Consider the following 21,976-nt stretch of genomic DNA (forward strand, 5'->3'; position numbering starts at 1 on the left):
CAATTGCTGAGAGGGGGAAGATGCCCTGAGTTATGGCCCAGCTGATGGACAGAACAGATGAGATCTGCTGTGCCATGGGGGAAGTCCTGCTGCAGGAGCCTCATGGAACCAAGGGTGCGTTGTGACATTGTGATGCCTCATGGAACCAAGGAGACCATGGTGACACGAATGAACCTCATGGAACCAAGGGGCCTTTGTGACACTGCAAGGCCTCAGGGAACCAAGGAGTGCAAAGGTCTCAAACATTGCTTGCAGGGTTCTGTCTTGGGGATGAGGAATTTCCTTGTTGTCACCGTGTGCCTTTTTGCAGTGGTGAACCTCAAAAATTTTGGATTGCTTCAAAAGAAATTGAAACCCCCTCTTTGTCTGAGTGTTGTCGCTTCTCAGAAAGTCAGTGTGGAAAGGAAAAAGTAAAGAACCTTTGAAAGCTGAAGCACCTACAGGCATTGAGCCCCACTGAGTGTTGTTACTGACAAATGATCTCAAGAGACTAATTAAAGCAGATAACTGGAGGCCATGATTGCACAAAGCTTTCAGAGACTTCAAGGAAAAAGCAAAACCCAAAGTCCTTTGAAAAACCTGCAATCCCTGGGAGCATGAAGGAGTCCCCAGGGCCATTCCTGACCAAGTCTCCCCAGGGACTGGTCTCAGCAGATCCCTGAGGCCACTGGGATGTGGGGGGATGCTGAGGGCAGGACAAGGGGTGACAGTGCCCAGCCTTGCTGGGGTTCTGCCAGGAGGTCCCAGTGGCTCAGGACAAGGTGTCTCCTCCCAGTCCTTGGTGGCACAGACCCTGCTGTGCCCCAGGGTACCAAGATTTGGCTTCTCTTTGTCCCATGTCATCTCTGCCTCCAGTTTCCAGCTCTACCTGGAACCTGGGGACACTTTCTCAGTTGTGTCCCTCAGAGGGACCCACTAAAACTTTAAGAAATATTGGGAGTTTGATTTTGCATGAATTCTTGAGAGGTTTCCTAACAAACCATGGCTCTGCCTTGATTTCCCTCTGGTCTGGTGCAGTTCATCGTGAGGTTTTCCTATTCCAATTGTGGAGAAATATTTTAAAGAGCTTCTGAGAAATATACATTCTAATTTTAAAGGGTGTATTTTATTGTTCTTCTCTTTAGAGTAGAGGTGATTGCAGCATCTAGTGATTGATAATAACCCTGGTTCTCGCCTCAGGACGTCTGGCCTGCTCAGACAAGCTGTGCCTTGAGGTCTGACCGAATGTGGACAACCTTGCTCCACATTCCCCAACCCCATCCTCTCTGTCCTCCCTCACCTGGGACCTGCTTTGCTTGGAAGACCAGCTTCACTTAGGCAGAGAGATGTGTCTCTTATTTTTGGTGCAATCTAAAACTCTTAGTTTTCCCCACTGCAAACAGACACACTCCTCAGGTGTGTGCCAGCCCAAGGTGCCACCAAGGAGGTTCAGGCCGAGGATCGGTGCTTCGGGGTTGGTGCCTGGAGTTGGCGCCATCTTTCCTTTCTGCCTCAAACTCCCGTCATGCCCCTTGGCCCCATAGAGCACCAATGGAGCCGGGACTACAATTCCCATCCTGCCCCACGCTCCACAGAACTCTGGAATCCCCCCATATATCCCATAAGTATCCCCAGACCCACAAGGATCCTTAAGTGCTCCTTCAGCTCCCATTTGGAAATCCCTAAAAGCCTCCACAAATCCCCTGAATGCTCCCAACACCATAAATGCCCCTTACAGCAACTTCTGGGAATTGATCTTCTCTCATTCTCTGCGAGCTCAGAGCAGCTCAGAACCCAATGACTCGCCTAAAATTCCTGCCACGCCCCGCACCCTAAAGAGCCTGGTTTGAGCTCCCAAGCTCCTCCAAAGTGCTCCCAAACCACAAATTTTCCACTTGGAGGACTTGAAGTAGCGGCTCAGATGCAAAGGTGTCCTCCAAGTGCCCTCCTGGACCCCCAAACGAAATATCTGAGCCACTTCCGGGACTACAGCTCCCAGCAGGCTTCACGGTTCCGTAGAGTGCTGGTTGAGCTGAGACTTCATCTCCCATCATGCCTCGCGCCCCACCAGCAGACATGGCAGCTGCGCCTCGGGCTCCCATGATGCTCCACGGCGCCATCAAACTGTATTATACCCGTGCCTAAAACTCCCATGATCCCCCGCGCCCCAGAGAGCCCCGTTAGAGCCCCAAGTGCCCACCCAGACCCCCAAGGGCCCCAGATTCCCCTCCCTGACCTGAAAGGCACCCCTGGACCCTCATGTGCCACTCTGAAGCCCAGACCTTCCCCCAGGATCCCTAAGTTCTCTCTTAGATCCCACTCGATGCCCTCAAGTATCTTCCGGTCTCTCAGACTCCTTCTAAGTTTCTCACAGACTCAAAACTGCCCAAAATGTGCCTCAGAAATGTCTCCCTGAACCCCAAAGTGCCCACCTTGACCCTGTCTAAGAAAAATAAGATAATAAAGATTACAAAATAACTGCAGATATTATGAATTATCTTAGAAGGAGAAATTAGTAACAAATAGAGCTTATTTAATTAATTAAGGGAATTGTGTAATTTAGAATGAATGACCAATAATTTTTTTGATTGCCGATAATGTATAGTGTGTTTTAATATCAAAAATAAAAATTAAGTTTTAAAACTATAGAATACTAATATTATCACTAAAAGGAATATAACTGTAATTTTCATATTTAACAACATTTTTATTTGAAAGAGAAATTTATAAGATATTTTGATATTATGAGTTGGCAGTCCCAGGTGAGAGATAGCATGACATGGTGAGGTTGGGGTAAGGAGCAGGTTGTCCAAATGGGGTCACCATGCACGAGGCTTTTTCTTCCATGTGCCCAGACCTCCTAAGAAAACATTGAGCATCAAGATCCCTTGGGAAATTCTTCTATCAGTTTCTCTCTGCACTGAAAAGTAGAAAAATATTCCCCCGAGGTAAAAAATGTGAAGAGATGCAGTTTGAAATCTTCCTCTTAAACAGAGCTCCAAACTGACTCTAAGCAGCTGCACAAGCCCTGGAGACTTGAAGACAATTGAAAGAAGACAAAGAGATCCTGAGGGCTTTCTGTATTTTAGGGTTCTCTATGGTTGAAGTGCGGTTGAGTCCAGGCACTGAGAGAAGATTGAAGAAGCTGCTCAAGGAGTCAGAAGCAAAACTCCAAGTCCCTTGGAGCATCAGTGGCCCCACTGAGGGCAGGGACTGCCAAAGGTTCCCCAGGGACTGGTGAGAGCAGATCCTTGAGGGCAGGACTGCAGGAGCCGAAGGCTGTGAGCAAGAACTGCAATGCTGAGCAAGGCCTGGGCTGGTTGGAGGCAGCAGAAAGGCCAAGGGCTGAGCCCAGGCCTGGCCCAGCAGGGCCTGTCCCTCACGGGTGGCTCGGGGCTGTTCCTGGGGCACTGGGATGGGAGGGGCAGCAAGGATAAATGTAATCACCCTGTGTGACACTCCAGATGCTCATGGAACCAAGGGCCAATGTTACACTGTGGGGCCTCATGGAAACAAGAGGCCATTGTGAGCCTGCGGGGCTGTAACACCCCAGAACACTGAAATGCTGGGAGTGACCAAAGGTTCCTTTACTTGAGTTTGGTGCACAGGAGAAACCCCAGATATTCTCAAGAGGTCAAAATGGCAAAAAATTTCGCTGATAGAGTACAGAAAATCAAGGAATGCTTGAAAGGGTTTTAATACAAAGTCCAATTCAACATAAAAACATATATCACAGCAACTTGAATAGCTTAGCCCATTTAACTTTAGAAACCTTCAAATACTTAAATAGTTGAGGTACACTAAACTCTTTGATATAAAGAGCATTAGAAGGAGAGGAAAGAAAGAGAGACAGAAGCTCTATAGAACAACACACACGCGGCTACCAACTCCTGGGGTTCCAGTGTGGGTGAGACACAGCCCCCAGCAGAAGGCAGGGTTTGGACCATGGGTTGAGTGCCTGCTCTGTGTTTTAATCCCCTGGGCCTTCGTGGACTTACCTCCAGGTGGGACTTGTGATTGCTCAGGCAATCAGAGCCTGGGTCAGCACCAGCCCACTGTGTGACTGACTGACAGCTCATCCCGATGTGTCTGGGACATTGATCTCATCCAGCCTCTGACAGGCTGACATGGTGACACTGCAGAACCTCATGGGACCGTCAGTTGTGAAAATGCAGGTTCAAGGACCCCGTGGTAACTCTGCAGAACCACCTGGAACCATGGGGCCAGTGTGACTGATAGGCAAGATGCCTTTAAAGAGAATACAGTGACTGAAGGTATGGAAATTTACATCTTTGAAATGGGTCTTAATGTCTCTATTAACTTCAAGCAACAGGTTTATTAAAGAGCCCAGTCAGCTTGGCTCCTGAAACAAACAAGTGGGTCTGCAGGAGTTTGAGGTTATGAACTTTGGTGTAAAAAGGACAGTTTCAAGAGGGGAAGATGTGGCAGGCCGTTTGGGACTGCTGTAATTTCCTAGTACCTGGACAATGGGGAAAGGGAGAGGGCAGCCTGTGACCAGGAGTTTAGGATAAAACTATGGAACCTCGGGAGAGGGAACCCCATGTACATGTGCCCTGGTGGATTCTTTCCCTTTATTCAAATAAAGTTGAATGACTCCTCTGTCTCCTTTATGGACACTGGTTTTCATAGTGTGATTTTTCGTACACGACACTATGGAATGTCACAGAACCAAGGAGCCATTATGACACATCAAGGACTCATTGGAACAAAGGAACCATTGTTGACAGTACAGAAACTCATGGAACCATGGGTCATTTGTGACAATGCAGATCCAAGGAAACCATCAAGACACCATGGAACTTCATGGAACCAAAGAGACCATTGTGACACTCTGGCACCTCATGGAATCAGGGACGTCATTGTGAAACTCAGGACCCCTAAGGAACCAAGGGTCAGTGATGAAGCTGTGGGGCTGTAAAACCAAGGAGCCATTGTGACACAGCAGGGCTGCATGGAGCCCAGGGGCCATGGTGACACTGCAGGACCTTATGGAAGCAAAGAGCCATGGTGACACTACAGAAGCAAGGAGAATATTGTGACAAGGAGAATATTAAGATGAGGAGAATATTGTGCCACTTCAGGGACTCATGGGCACAAGGAGAACATTGTAACACTGTGGGGTCCCGTGGAACCAAGGGAACATGGAACAGATTTGGCTGGCTGCTCCTCCTGGAGGCCACCTGACAGGTCAGGCAGACATTAGCATGTGGAGAGTCTGTTCTCATCTGCAACTGAAACACTGGGGCTCTGGGCTTTCCTTCCTATGGAAAAGAACTGTCATTCTCCTCTAGGCATCCATGGCCAAACCTGGGGATGCACCTCCAGAATTCCCTATATCCAAGGACAGCTTCCAGACCAAAGCTGCCATGACAGACAAGTCTGGCTCGCCTTGGCTTCCTGAGGGCTGCCTCTCATGTGTCTTTTGAAACACTGGCACTCTGTGCTTTCCTTCCTAATGAACTCACCTTTCATTCCAGGCATATACAACCAAAACTGAGATTCCACCTCCAAAAATACGTGCATCCAAGTATTGCCCCCAGATGAAAGGTGTCAGGAGAGACAGGTCCAGCTGGCTAGGCCCATGGGCAGACACTTCTCATCTTTTCCAAAACAGTTGAGCTTTGCTTTTCTTTCCTATGGAAAAAAAAAACACCTGTCTTGACCAGACATCCATGGCTGAAACTGGGATTCCACCTCCAAAACTCTGTACATCCAAGGATTGCTCCCAAGTGAAAGCTGCCAGGACAAGGGTCTGGCTGTCCTTGGCCTCTGGTGATTGTCTCTCATCTGCCCCTGTAACACTGGGGCTCAGTTGTTTCCTTCCTATGGAGACCATTGTGACACCTTGGGGACCCTGTGGCACCAAGGGGCCATTATAAAACTGCAGGGCACCATGGATCCAAGGGACAATTGTGACACTGTGAGACCTTGTGGAACCAAGGACATCACTGTAGCTCTGCTGGGCCACATGGTCTCAAGGGGCCAGTGTGAAGCAGCAGGGCTTTGTGGAACCAAGAGGCCATTGCTGCATTACATGGCCTCGTGCAGCCAAAGGGCCATTGTTTGTGATCCTGCAGGGCACCGTGGATCCATGGAGACCATTGTGGCATTGCCAGGCCCCATGGAACCATGGAAACCATTGTGACACTGTGGGGCCTCATGGAATCAAAGGGCCATTGAGATCCTGCAGGACCTCATGGAATCATGGGGCCATTGTCACACTGCAGAAGCAAAGAGAACACTGTGACACTCTGGGGCCTCTTAAGGTAAGGGAAGATGGAACAGGTCTTATTGGTTTGCCCTCCCAGGGATGACCTGACAGATCCAGCTGACCTTGACATCTCGAGGGTGGCGTCTCATTGGTCCATGGAGCGCTGAGACCCTATGATTTCCTTCCTATGGAAAATAACTTGTCTTCTCATCCAGAGGCTATGGACAAAACTGGAATTTGGCCTCCTAAACTCTATCTATCCAAGGATTTGTCCCAGAGAAAAGTAGCCAGAACAGAGAGGTCTGGCTGGCCTTGTTGCTCTGGTGATTTTCTTACACTATGAGCTGATTTTTTTCATTTGAAAACACCTTGAAGTGGAGCCAGAGATCTCTAGAGGTGGGGTTTGGAAACCTCAAGCAAATGACAAATACATAGGGACAAAAGAGCTCAGCGCTCAGTGGACTGGGGACTAAGGATATCATTGGAGAGGGATTGAAGGGCCATTTCAGAGATGGTGGATCATTTTGACATAGTGGAAAACAGACAGAGAAAGAAAGGACTGATGGCAAGAACAGCTGAGGCAGTCCAGACTGAACACAAGGAAAAAGAAATTTCTCTCTCCAAGAAGGACTGTGGTGCAACACGTCCCCTAAAGGAGTCTGGAGCAGCCCAAGGCTTTGCGTGGCCAAGCAGGGGCAGGCAGGATTCAAAGCTGTCAGCCAAGGAAGTTTGCTCAGCATTAGAGACAGCTTTCCCTTGTTTGTCCCCAGCTGTCATCAATGCCACCAGTGTTCTTCTCTAACTGGAACCTGGGGACACTTTCTCAATTGTGTCCCTCAGTGGGACCCATTAAAATTTCAAGAAACTTTGGAGATTGAATATTATGAGTTCTTGAGAAGTTTTCCTTAGTTCCCTCTCAGGGACTGATGTCCAGGGACTCAGCACTGTTGGAAAATACCAGCTCTACAGGGATGGGGCAACAGAGCCATGTTTTTTTGTTAAAGATTTTGTTCCATTATCAGTCTCCTTGAAGGGTGGAACATAAGAGATGTAAAACTCAATGCCATTCTATCAGAAACCAACCTTTTTCTGGGTTGCCGTACCTTATAAACGTTTTTCAGCCTATTAGCTTTTGTCAAACACTTGTGCTAATACTTCTAACACAAATCATCTATTATTTTACCCTATAAGATCTTGCTACAATGCATTTTTCACAGTTCTAGGTCTCAAAAATATCTGGTCTTTTTGCAATGCCATAATTTGAAATTTGTTTCTAGTTCAATCTCTCTCTCAACAATGTCTTCTCTATTCCATGGCCTTTCTAAGTCAGCACACCTTATCTCAGAGTTTGCATACAGGTGTACAAGACTGTTTGAGCTTTCAGCCAGGCTTTGAGAACCCTTTGCAAATGCATTCCTCACTAAGATCAATCACAGAATTCTGCGGTCCTCTCTTGTCTAAAGAGAAGAGAAATAAAATACACCCATCAAAATAAAAATTGCTATTTCTCAGAACTTATTTGAATTATTTCTCTATAACTGGAGTAGGAAAACCTTCTGAATAAACTATACTACACCAGACAGAAATCAAGGCAGAGGTTTGCTAGGAAACCTCTCAAGAATTTAGTCAGAATTGAACTCCAAAGTTTCTCATCCCGTTCATGGTTCCCACTGAGGGACATGACTGAGAAAGTTTCCCCAGGTTCCAGTTAAAGCAGGAAATTGGAGGCAGAGATGACAATGGTGAGGGAAATGCAGACACAGAGAGCTGTCAGGGCCTTGTGCATGCTGGCTCAGAGGTAGAGATGGAGACAAGATTTGACCCAAGACCTTGGAGAATGTTGGAGAAGTAGAGTGTTAAAAGTAAAATAGACATAAAACAAGAATGACAAGTTTGTAGTTTAAATAGAAGTATGTTTTAAGCAAACAGAGATATGTATTGTGTAAGCAAAGCAGTATTTAAGTAAGATAGTAAAAGATTTTGAAGTTTATCAATAGAACATGTTACAGTTAGTTCAAAGTTTAAGATGTATTAATGTAGGTTTGTGAAGTGTCATATGATTGTTTGAAAAATGACACATTGTGGCAAAGCCATTAGAAGTGAAGCAATTAATGATTGATGTAAAAGATGCTAGTGAACTTCATAGAAGAATTTGATTGGCTGAAAAACTAACATAAGGCATTGAAGCTAAGAATTAGGTGGCTTCTGATATTATGGCCGTGTATTTGACACCTTTAATGTCTTACTCTTCTATGAGACTGATGCAATAAAGCAGTAAACCATCTTTTATGATGTCTCTCAGTTGCCCTGTCTTTTGAAATGTTAATCCCCTGATAGGAAATTTTTGGATATGAGACCTACCCTTTGAAATCAATGGGGATGTAAGGAAGCCAGGTCTACCATATTAAAAATCAAATGGGATATAGGGATCGAAGGTCTACCCTATTGAAATCAATAGGGATTAAGGGAAACCTGGTCTACCCATTAAAGTCAATGTGGATTTGAGGAAATTTGGGGCTAAAATGAGATTTGGGTAAATCTGGCAGAAATCTTGGGCTGAATTCTGTGAATTTCTGCTTCAGGATTGTGGTGCAAGTGCTCTAAAAATCCTGGATAAATTCCTGCAAGCCAGTCCTGAATCCCTGAACCCACGCATGTGACCTGCGCTGAAACTGTGCCTCCAGGAAAGCACAAAAAATCTGTTTTCAGCCCAATATCTGAGAATTCTAAGGCCAAAATTGGGATTTTTAACAACTTTGGGGACATTGCATCCACCCATTGAAGTCAATGGGATTGAAGGAAACCAGATCTTGCCAGGATTAGGACTTGATTGGGAATGGTTACTGGTTGAACTGGGAACACTGGGAAGAGCTAAGGGGGAGCTAAGGGGATGGAACTGGAACCACTGGGGGGAAACTGGAAGCACTAGAAAGGAGAAAAGGGGAAAGTGGGTAAACTGTGATCACTGGGAGAACTGGGAGGGCAAACAAGTCAAACTGGGAGCTATTTCTTGGAGCACTGGGAGCAGGTAAGGGAGGCACTAGGGTTACTGGGAGCACTGAGGCATGACTGGGACCACTGAGAGATTAGTGACAATAATTTGGGATAAACAGGACACCCAGTCTACCCCATTGAAGTCAGAAGGAATGTAGAGACACCCAGTCTAGCTAATAAAGTCAATGCAGATTTTAAGGACACCAGGTCTACCCAGTCAAAGCAATGAGGAATTTTGGGGGACCCCAGGAGTGTTGGATTATCCAGGTGTCCAAGGGTTACCCAGATGTATCCAGATGATTTGTGGGGTGATCCAGGATGTTTTTGGACAGTACCCAGGTGTACCCAGGTGATCTCTTGATACTCAAGTTTTGGGAATACCATGGGATACCCAGGTCATTTTTGGGGATATCAAGGTGATTCTTGGAGCACTCAAGTATCCCAACTCACCATGATCACCCAGGAGATGACAGCCACCATTCCATCCTCTCATTCGAATTCGACACAGATGACTCTCAGTAGGGGGCCCTGTCAGGGGGCACCCAATGTTTAGAGGGCACTTCAAAACTCCAGGTCAGGGCCCCAGGGGTGGGAGGGAACCCAAGTAACCTTGGGAGAGGATGCAGCACAAGTACACCAAGGCACTTTGTTATGTGGGATCAGTGAAGATGGTGTTCTGCACCAACTTCAGATCTGGAGGGCAAAGGGTGCACCCCAAAATCTCAGGGGAGCAGTGGGGTCACCCAAATTGATGCATGGAAAAGCTTTATAACCCACAAAGTTATAGGTATATATTTTATTCAGTGCTGAGTTACAAGGGGGGATAGCTCCTCCAAAAACATGCAGAACTTCTGCAACCTGTTCCTCTCTTTTTATTCTCTATAAACTAGGATTGCACAATGCACCTGATACACATTCATGTCCTAACCCTGCCTGTCCCTGATTCATATTAAAATTAGACCCAGGCCTCTTTGTGACTGCGCACTGCTGCTTGTTGGTTGTTCTGGTGGTCATCTGAGTGTTCTTGGTATGAAGTAAACAGTCATCCTATCAGTTGGACTTTTCACCTTGCCTTCTTAATGTGTGCTTATCAGTCTTTAGTTGCTTTTCAGACATTGATACCAGTTTTTGCTGGCTCAGGGGTCTAAGGGATCCCCATTTTCTAGAAGAGATGTGTCCTGGTTTGAAAGGACAGGTGTCTGCCAGTAGGGGCAGAAGGTTTCCCTTTTTGGAATAGAGACTTTGGTTCCACTCCCCTCCCCCAAGTATTACGATTGTTTGAATCAAGGACTCTGAGGCAGAGATAAGGGGGGTGGGAATAACAGCTCTTTTACTAATATATCTAACTATACAAAAAGAAAACAATAACAGTTAAAATTGCTAACAGAACGAAATAGATAACCCGGTGTCAGTCCCTTTAGATGCAGGCACGCTGCCTCTGTGCTTAGTCCAGAGCCCGGATTTGCCAATGGCAGACGGGAACGAAGGCAGGAGGGAGGGGGGAGGGGCAGCAGCGGCCACGCCGGTCTCGGGCGGGAACGGGCTCATCCTCACCGAGGGCGGCGGCTCCTCGCTCACCGTGTGTGTCCGGGGGATCAGCTGTGTCCGCAGAGGCAGGAGGCTGGAAATGGGGCAGATGCAGGGCAGGTGATCGCAGAGGGTCTGGCTCTGCTGTGCTCGGCCGCGTGGCTGAAAGATCCCGGGCGTCCTCCTCCCGGCTCGCTGGAAACGCGAGTGCCCTCCCGGAAGCCTCAGAGACCCCTCCGGGGGCCGTCCCCACCCACCCCCTTTGTCTGGACCCATCAGGGACCCTGGGTGTAGCCCGGCCAGCTCCATTGGCATGATAATGGGAAAAATTCTTTCAATTGACACAGTAACAGAAAAACACTCAACCCCCAACATTATCCACCCCGAATTTATCCATGCCATCATGCTACATCATATTGAAACCTTTAAATTATATACATACATGTAGTTACGGGCACAGTATCATATATAGTTCACCCTAGAACAAGGTCCCCTTGGGGTATGCATCGGGTCTCTCCATCCTTTTGCATCACCCACCAAGTGCAACCTGGTCCTTGAGCGAAAACCACCCCACGAACAGGATTGTCTTTGCTGGAAGCAGAGTTCACCCAGACAGTTTTTCCTAACATGCCTCTCAGGTGTACCACTGGAACCTTATCTCCATCTGCTGCTCCCAAGGGCTCTGACTGGGCAGGGCCTGCTCGGTTAGTGGAACCTCGGGTATTCACTAACCATGTGGCCTTTGGTAGATTGATCTCCCAGTTCTTGAAAGTCCCCCCACCCAGTGCCTTTAAGGTGGTTTTAAGCAGACCATTGCACCGTTCGACTTTCCCAGCCGCTGGTGCATGGTAGGGAATATGGTACACCCACTCGATGCCATGTTCTTTAGCCCAGGTGTTTATAAGGCTATTTTTGAAATGAGTCCCATTGTCTGACTCAATTCTTTCAGGGGTACCATGTCTCCAGAGGACTTGTTTTTCCAGACCCAGGATGGTGTTCCGAGCAGTGGCGTGGGGCACAGCATAGGTCTCCAACCATCCGGTGGTGGCTTCTACCATGGTCAGCACGTAGCGCTTGCCCTGGCGGGTCTGAGGCAGTGTGATATAGTCAATCTGCCAGGCCTCTCCGTACTTATATTTGGACCATCGCCCCCCATACCAGAGGGGCTTCACCCGCTTGGCCTGTTTGATGGCAGCGCACGTGTTACAGTCATGAATAACCTGAGAGATGCTGTCCATGGTTAGATCCACCCCTCGGTCTCGTGCCCACTTATAGGTGGCGTCTCTGCCCTGATGGCCTGAGGCATCGTGGGCCCATCGAGCCAGGAACAGTTCCCCCTTGTGTTCCCAATCTAAGTCTATCTTTGAGACCTCTATCTGTGCAGCCTGATCTACCTGCTCGTTGTGCCTGTGTTCTTCATTAGCCCGACTCTTGGGAACATGGGCATCCACATGACAGACTTTCACGGGCAGCTTCTCTACCCGAGTGGCAATGTCTTTCCACTCATCAGCAGCCCAGATTGGTTTTCCTCTACGTTGCCAGTCAGCCTTTTTCCACCTTTCCAGCCAACCCCACAGAGCATTGGCTACCATCCACGAATCAGTGTAAAGGTAGAGCTTTGGCCATTTCTCTCTCTCAGCAATGTCCAAGGCCAGCTGAACAGCTTTGAGTTCAGCAAGTTGACTAGATCCACCTTCTCCTTCGGTAGCTTGTGCAACCTGTCGTGTGGGGCTCCATACGGCAGCTTTCCACTTCCGGTTCATCCCCACAATGCGGCAGGAACCATCGGTGAAAAGGGCGTAGCGTGTTTCATCTGCTGGCAGCTGGTTGTACGGTGGAGCTTCTTCAGCCCGGGTCACTTGTTCTGCTCCTCTTCATCAGCGAGACCAAAATCTTCACCTTCTGGCCAGTTCGTAATTATCTCCAAAATCCCAGGGCGATTTGGGTTACCAATACGGGCGCGCTGCGTGATGAGGGCAATCCACTTGCTCCATGTGGCGTCGGTGGCGTGGTGAGTAGAGGGAACCTTTCCTTTGAACATCCACCCCAGCACTGGCAGTCGAGGTGCCAGGAGAAGTTGTGCTTCTGTGCCAATCACCTCTGAGGCAGCTTGAACTCCCTCATAGGCAGCCAAGATTTCCTTCTCTGTGGGAGTGTAGTTGGCTTCAGATCCTTTGTAGCTTCTGCTCCAGAATCCCAGGTGTCGGCCTCGGGTCTCACCAGGCACCTTCTGCCAAAGGCTCCAGGACAGACCATGGTTCCCAGCTGCAGAGTAGAGCACATTCTTTACCTCTGGTCCTGTCCTGACTGGGCCAAGGGCCACTGCATGAGCGATTTCCTGTTTGATCTGGGCAAAAGCTTGCTGTTGTTCAGGGCCCCAATGGAAATCATTCTTCTTGCGAGTGACCTGGTAGAGAGGGCTGACAATCTGGCTGTACTCAGGGACGTGCATCCTCCAAAAGCCGATAGCACCTAGAAAAGCTTGTGTCTCCTTCTTGCTTGTTGGTGGGGACATTGCAGTGATCTTATTGATGACTTCAGTGGGGATCTGGCGCCGTCCATCCTGCCACTTCACTCCCAGGAACTGGATCTCTCGGGCAGGTCCTTTGACTTTGCTCTTTTTAATGGCGAAACCGGCTCCCAGTAAAATCTGGATGATCTTCTCTCCTTTCTCAAACACCTCCATTGCTGTGTTCCCCCACACAATGATGTCATCGATGTACTGCAAATGTTCTGGAGCCTCACCCTTTTCCAGTGCAGCCTGGATCAGCCCCTGGCAGATGGTGGGGCTGTGCTTCCACCCCTGGGGCAATCGGTTCCAGGTGTACTGCACGCCCCTCCAGGTGAAAGCAAACTGAGGCCTGCACTCTGCTGCCAAAGGAATGGAGAAGAATGCATTTGCAATGTCAATGGTGGCATACCACCTTGCTGCCTTGGACTCCAGCTCGTACTGGAGTTCCAGCATGTCCGGCACGGCAGCGCTCAGCGGTGGAGTCACTTCATTCAATGCCCGATAGTCCACAGTCAGTCTCCATTTTCCATCAGATTTCTGCACAGGCCAGATAGGACTGTTGAAGGGTGAGTGGCTCTTGCTGACCACCACTTGGCTCTCTAGATCACGGATCATTTTGTGGATGGGGATCACAGCATCTCGATTTGTCCGGTACTGCCGGCGGTGCACGGTCATAGTGGCAATTGGCACCTGTTGTTCAGTCACTTTCAGGAGTCCTACTGCAGAGGGGTTTTCTGACAGTCCAGGCAAGGTGTTCAACTGCTTAATGCTCTCTGTCACTACAGCAGCTATTCCAAAAGCCCACTTGAACTCCTTTGGGTCTTTGTAGTAGCCGTTCCTGAGGAAGTCTATGCCTAGAATGCACGGTGCCCCTGGGCCAGTTACAATTGGATGTTTCTGCCACCCCTTCCCTGTCAGGCTAATCTCAGCTTCCAGCAAAGTGAATTCCTGTCATCCCCCCGTCACCCCAACAATGGAAACAGGTACCTTCCCCACATGTTCTGGTGGTATCAGGGTGCATTGTGAACCAGTATCAACTAACACTTTATGTTTCTGTGGCTTTGACGTGCCAGGACATCGCACCCACACTATCCAATAGATCCTGTCATCCCATGCCTCTCCCTGGCTAGAGGCAGGGCCTCTCTAGCCCTGGTAATTATTTCTTTCCTGGGCATACATAGTGGAGGTTCTTTCCAGGGGATCTGACAGAACATCCTCCTTGCTGTAATACCCTGCACCTTGCTTGTGGGAGGTTGAGGCTACCTTCATTTTAGTGCGGCTCCCTTGGTTAGCATTTCCCTCCCTGAGCTGACGCACCCATGCTGCCAGGACAGAAGTGGGTTTCCCATCCCATTTTCCCATGTCTTCCCCATGGTCTTGCAGGAAAAAACACAGGTCAGCTCATGAGGTGTACCCTCTCTTCCTAGCTGTGGGGTATGAAGCTCTGACTTGGGGGCCTGTGACTCGTACTGCTGCTACGCTGATCTTCCTCACCTCCTCCCTCACCTCCCTCATCTCCTCCATCATCTCCTCCCTGATATCCCTCATCCTATCTTCAACCTGTTGGAGGTCCCTGGCCACGGCAGAGACATTAGCCTGCATTGGGCCATTCATCATGCTCTCAAAATTTCTGAGTTTGTTTGCAACAGAACACACTGTCTCTGGACTGTTATCAGCATTAATCATTGCTATGTAGGTGGTATATTGAGATGGACCCAAGGTTGCCAGATTCCATAACATCTGCCCTGTGCACTTGACCTTGTCAGGGTCATTGTCATGCTGTCCATCCCTCCCAAAGAGTACCTCTAATACTGCTGTCTCTCTCAGCTGCTGGATCCCTTCCTCAAGGGTCTTCCAGCGCATCCTATGGTGGTGCTCCTGCATTCTCTCTCTGTGTACAAACTTCTCTCTCACACTCATTAAAAGCCGGTCCCAGAGGGAAAAGAGGCCTTGCTCCCTTACGAATATCTGGTCCACACCTGAATCCTGGGCCAAGGATCCCAAATTCCTGGCCTCGGTTCCATCCAGTTGAACACCTGTTCCCGTAAGGTCCTAGACCCGGAGTAACCAAGTTGTAAAAGGCTCACGGCCTCGCCGAGCAATGTCTTTACACAGGTTACAGAGACTATCATATGAGAGGGACTTGGTGACAATCTCAACCTCTGGCTCCCTTGCTGGTTGTGAGGACCCTCCTTGCTGATCCCCATTATCTAGGTGCCTCGTTTTAATCTTAGATTTCCTAGTTTCCACAGGAGCAACTGCTGCTGGCTGTGGCTGCTCCTGTGATCCAGCTGGAACCTGGACAGATACAACATCTACGGGTTCCACTGCAGCACCATCTGACTCTCCCTCTTTAGGGCAGAGGGAGGGTTTCTCACCAGGTGGAGAAAAATACTCCTTCATCATCTGGCTATGCTCTTTCAGCATTTGGCCTATATCCTTCACTAGAGCCCCCATCCACTCTGGATGGCTCATTTCTGCAGTGGACCATGGGGCATCATCCCTAGTCCCTGGGGCAGGTATCAGAGTTGTTGTCCAAGCCAATATTCCCTTGTTTCTGAATGCTAAGTAAAACAGGCCAATCAGCAACACCAGCCACTCTATAATAACAGTGGCAATTAAAACAGATCTGAAATCCTTGAGAACCAGTGGGGTAGCCTCAAAAAACTGGGTGATAGGTTGGGAAAAAATTTCCCTTGCACTCGTTATCTCACAGTTAAGTACCATTACTGAAATAGCCCCAGAAACACACAGTTAGAGTACGATAGCTCCAGATCCATGCAACCGCTTCCCAGAAAAAATTAAAAACCCATGAATTCCTGACATAATCAATCCACCAAACCAATCGGACGATAGCCACAGCAACCTTGGTGAGGGGGCCCAAATTCAAAAAAGGGCTTACAAATGGGAGGGAGATGGCTGTGACCACATGGAACACAAACCAGATTAAACCAGAAAACATATTGCCAGTTAAGAGAGCTGTTATTCCTGTGTTAACTCTCAACTCAGTGTCCTCTGCTCCACGTCTGGGCGCCAAAATCTGTCCTGGTTTGAAAGGACAGGTGTCTGCCAGTAAGGGCAGAAGGTTTCCCTTTTTGGAATAGAGACTTTGGTTCCACTCCCCTCCCCCAAGTATTACGATTGTTTGAATCAAGGACTCTGAGGCAGAGATAAGGGGGGTGGGAATAACAGCTCTTTTACTAATATATCTAACTATACAAACAGAAAACAATAACAGTTAAAATTGCTAACAGAACCAAATAGATAACTCGGTGTCAGTCCCTTTAGATGCAAGCACGCTGTCTCTGTGCTTAGACCAGAGCCCGGATTTGCCAGAGGGCAGATGGGAACGAAGGCAGGAGGGAGGGGGGAGGGGCAGCAGCGGCCACGCCGGTCTCGGGCGGGAACGGGCTCACCCTCACCGAGGGCGGCGGCTCCTCGCTCACCGTGTGTGTCCGGGGGATCAGCTGTGTCCGCAGAGGCAGGAGGCTGGAACGGGGCAGATGCAGGGCAGGTGATCGCAGAGGGTCTGGCTCTGCTGTGCTCGGCCGCGTGGCTGAACGATCCCAGGCGTCCTCCTCCCAGCTCGCCGGAAACGTGAGTGCCCTCCCGGAAGCCTCAGAGGCCCCTCCGGGGGCCATCCCCACCCACCCCCTTTGTCTGGACCCATCAGGGACCCTGGGTGTAGCCCGGCCAGCTCCATTGGCATGATAATGGGAAAAATTCTTACAATTGACACAGTAACAGAAAAACACTCAACCCCAAACACCCTCACAACTCCTCCCCACAAGGAGTTATACTTTATGGGAGATGCCCCACCCAAGGAGAAAAGACAAGTATTTCCTACCTAAATAAAATCTGAAACATGAGAGCAACCTTTCCCACTAAATTCCCAGAAGACCAGGCCTATCATCATCACCACTAGATGTTAAAAAAGAAACTACACCCTTCTCCAAAATCATTGCTTCATCAAAACCACATCTGTATCTGCAAGAAAACTACAGGTACCATTATTCAGACTGTAACCAACACCTTGAGCAACAGGGTTACAGGCTGCATTCTGACCTTGCCTGTGTTTTGGTCTTTATATTTCTATACTTTTAATTTCATTTTCCCAGTGAAAAACTGCTATTCTAAATCCCTTATCTTTGCCAGGGAGCTCCTTAATTTCCAAGTCATAATAATTTAGAGGGAGGGAGTTTACATTTTCCGTTTCTAGAGAAGCTCCAGAGCTCCTCAGCAGACACCTGTCTGTCAAACCAAGACAGTGCCCTGCTGCAGCTCCATCCCCATGGCAGGATCCGCGCTGGATGATCCCCAGGGACCCCCGGTGGGCAAAGCCCCCCTGAGCCCTGGTGCTGCTGATCCGTGTTGGGAAGACACCTGGCTGGGCGCTCCACATCCTCCCCGTGGCCTGGATTTTCTCTGCATTTCTCTTTGTCCTTCACGAACACCCAAATCCAGGGTAAAATTAGTGATGTTAAATACCGACCTGCTTGGGGACACGGGGGGATCTTCCAGGGGATGCGGGGAACGCTTGGTTCCAGGGATTTGAGGGGTCCTGGGAGGGACCTGGGGGCTGCTCATGGCGTTGGGCACCCCAGTTCCAGCGGCTCTGGCTGCGCTGGGAGAGGAGGAGGAGCGGGAGGAAGAGGAGGAGCGGGAAGAGACGGAAGAGAATCAGCGGGAGGAAGAGGAGGGACACAGGACGAGCGGCAGGAAAAGGAGGAGCGATTTTGGAACCACGCGCTTCTCCCCCCTGGTCACTGAGGCCGCAGTTTCCCCCCGTGTCCGGCAGCATCGCCCCCCAAAATCCTGCAGGTGAGCGGGGAGGGGGAGCTCGCCCCAAATCCATCATGGGGGGGCTCCGGGAGGGTTTTTATTTTGCATTCAGGAGATGTTTGGATCTTGCAGGAGCCCAAAGCCGAGCCGGAAATGGCCCTGGCGGGATCCTGGCGGCTTCTCGCCCCTGGGGATCCCCGGCAGAGCCGGGGGGAAAGGCGGGAGCCCCGGAGCGGGGAGAGCGCAGAGGGGCGATCCCGGAGCCGGGGGACCCCCGGCAGCCTGGAGGGGTGCGGGAGGTTGGTGCTGAGCGGGCTCCGGGCCCCCGAGGCTGAAATGGGCGCTGACTGCTCCAGCTGCCCTTGGGCAGCGCCACCATCAAACCCAACACGCTCAGCCCTTGTTTTCCTCCCCAAGCCAGGATTTCCCAAACCTTGGCTGCATTAAGGAGGAGGAGGCCATGAGGACGAGGTCGATGGCCCGGGAGCCGCAGGCAGGTGAGCATGAAGTCAGTGCCCCTTTCCCCCTGTGTCCTACTCCATCTCCCAGCCCAGCATGGCCCTGGCTGCAGCACAGCCCTGGGGGGATCTCCTTGCCTTTGCCTCTGGCACAGAGGCAAATCCCATCCTCTCCTTGTCCTTCCTCCCCCAGACAAGGAGCTGAGCACGGACAGCAGGGAGGACAAATCCCCGCGGCACAGCCTCGGGCAAGAGGCCGTTTGCAGCGGCTCCATGGCGCAGGAATGCAACGGGGAGGAAAAGCCCTGCAGATTCCACAGCAGGAGGGGCTGCAAACACACAGCCCGGGGATCCCATCAGGAAAGAGCCAGCCCAGGCCGGGGAGGCAGCCGGAACTCGGAGCTGAGGCTGCGTGAGCAGCTTCACCATGGGGAGAAGCCCCACAAGTGCTCACAATGTGGGAAAGGCTTCAGGAGGAGATGGGACATGATCAGACACCAGAGAATCCACACAGGGAAACGGCCCTACGAGTGTGGGGAGTGTGGGAAGAGATTCAGTGACAGCTCAAACCTTACTGTGCACCAGAGGAGCCACACTGGGGAGAGGCCCTACGAGTGTGATAAATGCAGGAAGAGGTTTCACACAAGCTCCAGTCTTCTCAAGCACTCTCGCATACACAAGGATGAGAGGCCCTTCTGCTGCCCTGACTGCAGGAAGAGCTTCAAGCGCAACTCACATCTCATGAGCCACCAGTGCATCCACACACAGGAGAGACCCTACAAGTGTCCTGAGGGTGGGAAGAGCTTTTCACAGAGCTCTGCCTTGACCAGACACCAACAGAGTCTCCACTGATGGAAGCCCTGTGAGTGCCCCGAGGGCGGGAAGAGCTTTGTGCCCTGCTGCAGCTCCATCCCCATGGCAGGATCCGTGCTGGATGATCCCCATGGACCCCTGGTGGGCAGAGCCCCCCTGAGCCCTGGTGCTGCTGATCCCTGTTGGGAAGACACCTGGCTGGGGGCTCCACGTCCTCCTGGCTCCTCATGACCTGCGTTTCCTTTACATTTATCTTTGTCCTTTCAAACACCCACATCCAGGTAAAAATCAAGATGGTCAACTAAGACATGGTTGGGGACCTAGCGGGATCTTTGAGGGGATGTGAGGGACACTGGGTTTCAAGGGAATTGAGGGTTTCTGGGAGGTACATGGGTATTCTCCTGTCTTTGTGCACCCCAGGCCAAACTGCTCTGGCTACACTGCGAGACCCTCATGGAGGTTCTGGGGCAGCTGATTAAGGACCCTCTGCCCTGACACTGTCCCTGTGTCCCAGCCCCTGCTGTCCATGTCCAGGATTCCCCTCTCCTCCCTGTCACTCCCCTTGACCCCAGCCCATTCATATCTCACCCTACTCCTGCTCCCATCCAAGTCCAGATTCCATTCCTGCTCTCATTCCCTCTCCCCATCCCCTATTCTATGACCGGTTGCTGTTCCCATATTACCAGTCTCATAATCCCAGTCCTCTTACTTTCCTTGTATTCCTAGTCCCACTTCAATTTTCATATTTGCATTTCTATATTTCCTGTCCATTTCCCATATTTCCTTTCCGAATCCTGTTCCCATATTCCCATTTCCAATCCCAGTCCCATCATCTTCATGCCCATTCTCTCTCCAATTGCTATTTCCACATTCCCTGTCCTATTCCCATTCCCAGTTCCGGTTTTCATTCCCATTCCCATGTCCCTTTCCCAGTTTCCGTCCCCATTCCCAGCGCTGGAGTGTGTAATACAGAAGCCTCTCTGAGTCCCTCGGAGAGTGAACAGAAGACAAGAATTAAATTAAAAGCCTTTTTTAGAAATTGAAGTACATTTAAGCCGCACAGACATGAAATAGATGTCTGTGGTTTAGTTTTAAGAAAGTACAAAGATTAGTTTGCATAAATATGAAGTAGAAGTATATATCTTAGTTTGAAGCAAGGAAAAATATATTTTACGTTCCTTAAAATGTAAAAGCCTTAGAATCTGATGTTAAAAAGAAGCTGCGATGAGAGCTCAAACACACAACTCTAGACAGAATAAAAATATAGTAATAAAATTTCTTATACACTTCAGATAAAACAGATAGGCCATGTGCACAAGTTATATGTAAACTTTCATATTAAAAAAACAGAATTATAATAGGTTTAGGAGAAATGCTTCAGGTTCTTGCTTTTGGCTCATTGGGTAATTTGTCAATAAAAATCCGTGTATTGGATCCAGAGCTCTCTCTCGCTCCTGTCTCGTCACTCTCCCTTCCTCCACCACCATCATCATTACCACTACCAGCACAGGAGAGAAGAAGAGGAAGATGAAGAAGAAAAGAACTGAAGAAGAAAGGCCAGGGAGCATCTGCCTCTGGAGACTCTGCACCAGCTGCAGCTTCAACCTCTTGCAGCAGAGAGCTGCTCCTGCTTCCATCGGGACTTTATGGCAGAGAGATTGAACAGGGCCTGGAGAGCCTTGGGCTCTTTGCCTTTGGAGCCTGACGTGCCTGCACAAGGAACAACTTTACAGCAGCCAGCAACTGCTCTGCTCTTGGAAGATCTAAAGCCACAACCAATCCCCACAGCCGGTCCCAGTCCCTGTCCCCATTCCCCTTCCCATTCTCCATCTTGGTCTTGATCCTGTAATTCCGGACCCTGTCCCTTATTCCTTGCTCCCTTCACGCTCTCAGTCCTGCAGTCCAGCTCCCTGTCCCCATTCTATCAGCCAAATTCTTGGTCCCTGTCCTCCTTCCAGTTCCCTTCCTACACCTGGTCCCATTCTCAGTCCCACTGTGTTGAGAATTGGTTAGAAAGCCATGGACACAACTGTGGATATGGCTCGGCTGAGGCCTTGTTGCAGGAGAGCAGCTCCTGCTAAGTAGTAGCTAGGCCTTGCTCTTAAGCAGATTTTGCTGAGCAGCAGTGTTTGCTTTTAAGAGACTTTTGCAAAAGCAATGCAGCTAGCATTATTTGCAGAGTTAGTCAATAAGTAATACATATGCCCATTTTTCAATCAAGGTCTTAACTTCCAGGGAAGCACATAGCAAGCGAGGTATAACCCTGGGACGGATACTATATAGCAATAAGTATAAGAATAAGGGAAGCAGGAGCAGCGGAATAGCACATATGCTTTTTGGCTAGAAATTCAGTAGGCGTGATTATCTCACACTCGCAATAACCAATAATAAGAGAAGGCGTACATAGTAAAAACTAATAAGATTGTACTAATATGCATAATGCTGATTTATGCTATGTTGGGCTATAAAACTGTCTGATGCTCTCAATAAAGTTGGATTATGCTTTATCAATCACATTGATTGGCTGGCTGATCCCCTCACTATTCCTCCACAAGCAGCTCCGCACCCCTGCATGTGACACCATAGGGTACTGTGTGACATCACAGAGCTGTGTGACATCCCAAGGCTGTGTGAGGTCACTGGGGAGGTCCCTCTGCCCCGTTCCCCCTCCAGTCCAAC

The 21,976-nt window shown here is 49.5% G+C and overlaps 1 pseudogene across 1 annotated transcript in view; it reads right to left on the reverse strand.

The window, feature by feature from the left end:
• Nucleotides 1–21,976, reverse strand: part of LOC306815274 (olfactory receptor 14I1-like) — a 269,530-nt pseudogene that overhangs the window by 21,998 nt on the left and 225,556 nt on the right. The window lies entirely within an intron of this gene.

The sequence above is a fragment of the Erithacus rubecula genome (genome assembly GCF_903797595.1).
Source record: "Erithacus rubecula genome assembly, contig: scaffold_112_arrow_ctg1, whole genome shotgun sequence".
Lineage (NCBI taxonomy): Eukaryota > Metazoa > Chordata > Aves > Passeriformes > Muscicapidae > Erithacus > Erithacus rubecula.